Source organism: Lepisosteus platostomus, unplaced genomic scaffold (assembly GCF_059453375.1).
Source record: "Lepisosteus platostomus isolate fLepPlt1 unplaced genomic scaffold, fLepPlt1.hap1 Scaffold_47_H1, whole genome shotgun sequence".
Lineage (NCBI taxonomy): Eukaryota > Metazoa > Chordata > Actinopteri > Semionotiformes > Lepisosteidae > Lepisosteus > Lepisosteus platostomus.
The window spans coordinates 538,036-544,428 of NW_028291667.1; the positions used below are offsets into that span (position 1 = coordinate 538,036).

The 6,393-nt window shown below is 46.3% G+C and overlaps 2 non-coding genes across 2 annotated transcripts; both read right to left on the reverse strand.

The window, feature by feature from the left end:
• Positions 1–590: 590 nt before the first annotated feature.
• trnas-aga (transfer RNA serine (anticodon AGA)) lies at positions 591–672 on the reverse strand. The gene has a single exon. It is a non-coding gene; the product is annotated as a tRNA-Ser (tRNA).
• Positions 673–4,923: 4,251 nt separating this feature from the next.
• Positions 4,924–4,996, reverse strand: trnar-acg (transfer RNA arginine (anticodon ACG)). The gene has a single exon. It is a non-coding gene; the product is annotated as a tRNA-Arg (tRNA).
• Positions 4,997–6,393: the final 1,397 nt, after the last annotated feature.

Below are 6,393 nucleotides of genomic sequence, written 5' to 3' on the forward strand. Positions count from 1 at the left end.
TTGGTGGTCATTTTTAATGACCACAGAGCACTATGACCTCGGTTTTACATCTCAGCCGAAAGACAGCGCCCTTTTACAACACAGCGTCTCCGTCACTATGCTGGGACATTGGGACCCGCACAGACCTCAGGGTGAGCGCCCCCCCGCCGGCACCATTAACACCGCTTCCAGCTGGAAGCTTTGTTTTTCCCTGTAGCTTACCCTCATCCAGGTACTGACCTGGCTCACACCTGCTTAGCTTCAGTGGGTTTTCAGTTGCGAGTTGCAAGGGGATGCAAGTGATGGAGCCGCTCGCTGCAAAAGCCACTGCATTGGCCGGGAATCAAACCCAAGCCTCCCGCGTGGCAGGCAAGAATTCTACCACTGAAACACCAATGCTCAGTGTCTGGGCCTTCAAAAAAGACGCTTTTTTGGTGCTCTGTGCAAAAAGCGTCGACATATGCTTCCAGCTGCAAAATGCCATTCGCGGATGCTGAAGAATTTATTTCAAGGCAGCGGGTACAAGCGATTGGGCGTTTTAAAACCACCAGGAACAGCAAAGAGGCGCGCTTCTTTGCTTGCGCCGGAACACACCAACTGGAGGCGGACAACGTAGTCGGCAGGATTCGAACATGCGCGGGGAGACCCCAATGGATTTCTAGTCCATCGCCTTAACCACTCGGCCACGACTACAGCAAGCCCTGCTGCCGCTGCGTTCTTGCTACAATCTTACCTGGATCGCAAGGCGCCGGCGGAAGCCTATTTCAAAGTCGTTCTCCGTTTCAATAAAACATTTCCAAAATACAAGCCTTGCAGACAGACACGCCTCAGAGGACTTAAGGGTGGCTTCATGTCGGAATGATAAAGTCTCCCCGTCCGGACATGAAAATGCCACTTTGTTACACACAAAAAAAGAATCAACAACAGAGAAATGCCCACAAGCATTTGAAAAGCCGCACCACGTCGCACTTGAAATAGCTCTTACATTAGTGGTAGACGCAGGAATCGCCTTTTTATTTACGCTCTTACCAACGCGATGGAAAGCAAAACAAAGCAAAGCAGAGCAAAACAAAACGAACAAACGAAAACCCTCACGTCCCGCACTTGCATATAACGCCGTTACGTGCCCAAGCGGTATTGTATGTCATCCTAGCACTGCACGCCGGTGCGTATGGTATATGGGAACGAGCACACGCCACGAATCGTCTCGAATCACTCCCGACAGCTGTAAGGTGCCTTGAAGCGTGCACCCCCAACATTCTTCTTTGCGCATCTGTGATAGGTAAACTCTTGAGCAAACTCTGAACCAGCTCTAAGGAAACTAATCCGATTAGATGTTACTTTGACTCATCATTTAAGGGACCCTTGTTAATTGGAGAAATCAATGATTTCGAATGAATTCTGTATGCGTTAAAAGACAGCTATACACAGAAAACATGCAGGACACTGCTCATGATGTTTCCCGAGCCGAAACACAGTGCGTTTTTCCAAGCCATCTGACCAAGCCTGCCCCCTGAAAACTGCAGGAGATCGTGTAAAGACGTTCAAGTTTGTAACTACTGCACGCACAGGAAGCAGAATAAATTCCTCTATTCAAACTGTCAAAGGTTTGCTTTGCGAACGCTGCAGGACATCGCACAATCTCTTTTGAACAGGGACAAACGATTTCTTATGGGGCGCAGTAAGTACAGACGTTTAAAAAGCTCCACTCATGCCAATGATGCAGCATGAAGAAGCGCAACCTAAAGTTTGCATTCCTAGCACTGTTGCAACCTAGCACTGTTGCATTCCCCGCATCAGTAGCTAAGAGAATATAATTTACGACTCTTGTTAATGCAGTTTCAGAAACCAGACTGAAATTTCTCAAGTATATTATTTGAATCCATTTGATGTTGGGCAACAACTATTCTTTCAAGACTTTTAGATTGAAATGGGACCTTTGAGACAGGCCTGTAGTTGTTAAGAACTTGTGGATCCAAATTTGACTTCTTAAGGAGCGGTCTAAGAACCACTACCTTAAATTGATCATGTACGACGCCTGACGCAAGCGATGCATTCATCATACTAATTATAGGTCCTGCCAGTCCTTCGAGGGAATCTTTGACTAGCTGAGTGGGGATGGGATCTAGCAAACAGGTGGTTTACTTTGTCTTACGTCTGTGTTCATGAGTCCACCATAAGAAGAAATCTGAACAGGAGTGGTGATCATGTGAGGTCACCACGGAGGAAACCACTGCTCTCCCCCAAAAAAAAACCACCACTGCCCCTCTCAAGTTTGCTAAAGACGACATGGATGTTCCACAACTCATGGAACAATGTTCTGTGGACAGACGTGACAAAAGTTGAACTTGTTGGTAAATATGCACAGTGTTATGTTTGGAGATAACAAAACACCGCATACCAACTCCAAAACCTCATCCCACCTGGGAAGCATGGCGGAGGCTGTACGGCTTGCAATCATCGAGGGACCGATGAATTCCGAGATGTATCAGGAAATTCTACAGCAGAATGTCAGGGTGTCTGCCTGTGATCTAAAACTCAAAAGACGCTGGGTCTTGCAACATGACAAAAACAAAGGAGTACATCAACAACAGAGTGGCTGAAACAGAAGAAATTCCGTATGTTGGGATGGCCAAGTAAGAGTCCTGACACACACGCTTTCACTCATATGAGCTACACGGCTACCAAGATGATCTCAGGTGCGCCGAGCTGGTACGGAACATATTGAACTGATCGACGGCGAATTGTCTCTCAGACAGGCTTTTCACCTCTAAGCTCATTGACTGACAGTGATCAGCTAGGTAGTAAAACAGTCAGCTGCTTCTAAGCCTTAAACAGCTGCATCTCGGCGCTTCCACGGAGAGATGATTTGAAAGCCGAACATCGCCCATTGGGAACACCTTACTATCACTAGTTTAAGAGACTCTTAAGGTCTTGCAGAGGTGCCTGTCTAATAGCATGCGCTTTGCAAGCTATAGGTGTTTAGGCTGAGGCAGAATGCCTGTTAACAAAATGTTTTTCTAAAGGGGCCTCGCACTCTTTTCCAAGCAATGGTCACCATCCCCACCGAGTGTCACAATGTAGTCATGTCCTAGGACATCACCTGTTAGTCTCCATTTGTCTGCCACCAACACTTTAGGTTACGGGGCCACAACCGCACCCCGGAGACCAGAGGAGCCGTTGGCGTTCTGGCGGCGCAGATTGGGCTGAAGGTGGGGCGCTTGAATCTCGCTGTTGGAGGCCGTCTGAAACTGACCCAAGCCTTTCCCTTGAATTAAATGTAAATAAGAAATGAACCCCAGATGCACATGGAATCAATCACGTGTTTCCTTTGAGCCGTTTCAGAGACTGCTCCAGAGTTTACCTTGCACAGATGCGCAAAGATTAATGATGGGGGTGCACGCTTCCAGGCGTCTTACAACTGTAGGGACTGATTAGAGACAATTCGTAGCTTGTGCTCATTTCCCTCTATTCCCCGTGTTGCAGTGGTAGGATGACTTAAATTCCTGCTTCGACACGTAACGGGATTATAATCAAGTGCAGGAGCTGAGGGCTTTAGTTTTGTTTCGTTTTCCATGGCGTTCGTAAGCGCGCAAATCAAAGGCAATTCCTGCGTCTAACACGAATGCTTTTGAAAGTGCAGTGTGGTGCAGCTTGTAAAATCCTTGTCCACATTTTTGGTTCGTTGATGTTTTTTCTGTCTGCCAAAGTTGCATTTTGACATCCGGACTGGGGGACTTTATCATTTGAACGTGAAGCCAGCCTTAAACCCTCTGAGGCGTGTCTGTCTGCCGGCACGAATCTTGTGAAAGGTATTTTTTTTAACGGAGAGCAACTTTAAAAAGGTTTCCGCAGCCACCTCGCAGTCCGTGTTTGATTATAGGAGGAATGCGGCGGCGGGGAGCCCGCATTTGTCGTGCTCGAGTGGTTAAGGCGATGGGCTCGAAATGCGTTGGGGCTTCCCCGCGCAGGTTCGAAACCTGCCGACTCCGGCGTCTGCCGCACGTCACCTTGTGCCTGCGCGGCAGAGGCGGAGTGCCGCTTCTCCTTTCCTGGTACTATAAAAACGCTAAATCGCTTGGCCCCGCTGCCATGGAAAGCAATTCTTCAGATAACCACACATTTTGCGTTCGCACCTCTGGTGCTCTACTTATGCCTTTGAAAACCTAATGAATAAAGCTGTAAGAACCGACACGATGTGTAGGTGCTCTTAAAGCACGCAGTAAAGAACTGTTAACAGCAAGGGTTTCAGTGGGTTAACTGAGGAGAAGGCGTGATCGCTAATTGTTGACTTTTTATTTGGTGTTAGAAACACTCTTACTGTGCATGACGTGCAACAAATGTAACCACAGAAATTGCATCACGCTTTCATGTATGCTATTGCACACACCAACGTTGCCTAGATAGAAAACCGAAATAGCCGTGGGTTTGCTTGCTGGTCTGAAGGATCTCTCTTCGAATCTCTATCATTTGTCAATGGAAGTAAAAGGCGCTGCAATCTGATACGTTCAGAATCAAACCCGCAGCTGTTGTTCGACTTTATTTCTTGACTAATTACAACTGAGTGTCGCATGAGCAGTTACATAAACTTGTCTGGTATATTTGAACACAAATGCCGTTCTTCAATTAAAACTAACAGTACATTGTCAGGGACATTCAGTTCTATACAAACAAGAGACAGACGAGAATATTTCTACCGTTCATGTGGACTACGTGTTGACTTACTGATCGGAATAATTGAAAGGTTCGGGCTCATAGCCGATGCAGTGCGTGCTAATTAGAACAGCAACGCTGAGCTCTCAGCACCGTACTGAGCCCAGGTGTTTTTCTAAAGCTGTCAGGTGCAGTTCATTTACATGAAGGAAATCTCTTACTGGGTACGATTACAATGCAGTAAGTAGCATAGACTACTTAGGGAGTAGCGCGATGCGTTTAAAAACGACCCGAGCCAGGCAGGAGTCGAACCTGCAATCTCTTGATCCGTAGTCAGACGCGTTATCCATTGCGCCACTGGCCCTGGTGTGACACTGCAGGACTGTAACCCAGTGAGATCAGCACTGCAACTAGTAAAATATTACCCCCGGTCCATTCTTTTCCAAAAGTGAGAAACACCTGTTTTCTACATTTTGTCTGTTTTAAAACCATATCTCATTAAACCAAACCAAGAGTTTGTCTTTTGCACTGATATTCTGATTCATTTCGATTTCAAAGAAAAAAAAAACATTATCTTCCAAAGCATCATAAAATTGTCCATTCTTCCAGACTCTACTTCTCTCTTGTAGTAGTACAGCAGACCTTTCCAGGTGAGCAGATCACAGAGTCCGAAATATGCTTCCTCCATCAAGCAAAGTACCTGAACATGACTCTGTCTTCATAAAAGCGCCCCTGTAATAAAGAAATTAAATCTGAAATCAAGAGGGAAGTTTCCTACTGAAGTTCAAGAAGTCATCAATTTTAACCTAGCAACACATTAAAGGCTGCATCTATACAAGTACGATTCTAGAAATGCTCACCAGATTACGTTTTAAGAAGGAACTGCGCCTCAGGTTCCGCCGAGATCTTAACTTGGATGGCAGGATTCAGAGTCCGGAGTGCGGACTGATGGCGCACGGAGGGTCCACATACTGTGGATCCCTCAGTTTTCTTCCGCGTGTTTAAACCGCCAGCGTGTGACTCCCCTGTCCCCGTGACCTCATTGCTCTGCTCTCGCCTCTGTGCAGCTGAGCCCAACTCATGGTAAAGTGGAAAACAATATGCCCTCAAAGTGGGATTTACTCTGGATCGAGGATAGATGTCACCTTTTTATCGTTGAACAGGATGTATGTGATGTGGCGACTAGGTTCAATTTTGTATCCTTTTAAAAGATTAAGGACTGGGGTGAGCGTGATTTACAACCCTTTCAGCTAAGAACCCGACATGAGCACCGTTTAAGCTGCATAGACTCGGTCGTTTAACTCTTCTCCATTAGCAGGGTTAAGGTTAAAGAAAAAAAACATTGCTGACTTCTTTTTTTTTGCCAGCCGCTAGCGCTGATTAGCAATGTTTGTATTTCATGTTTTGCAAGTTGCATCCATTTTAAGAAAAACAAGTCGCGTTAAAGACAGGAAATGAATACTTGCATTTAATTAAGTCTAGCTGTAGGCGGTTGTCTGTAAGGACCAGTTCTGTTCAAGAAGACAGAACAAAGAAGGCACCACTGGGATTCGGACTCAGGATCTCCTGTTTAAGAGACAGGTGCTTTAAGCAACTAAGCCACGGCACCCCGGGAGCGCTGTCCTTTTGCAGCCACTTGGACACACCACTCAGACACATCTGCATTCGGTGTGTGCTCCGCCTGCTCGCTGAGCAAGTTGCCACCTTTACATACAATAGCAACATCGACACCAAGAGAAAGGATGACAAATGGCTTTTATC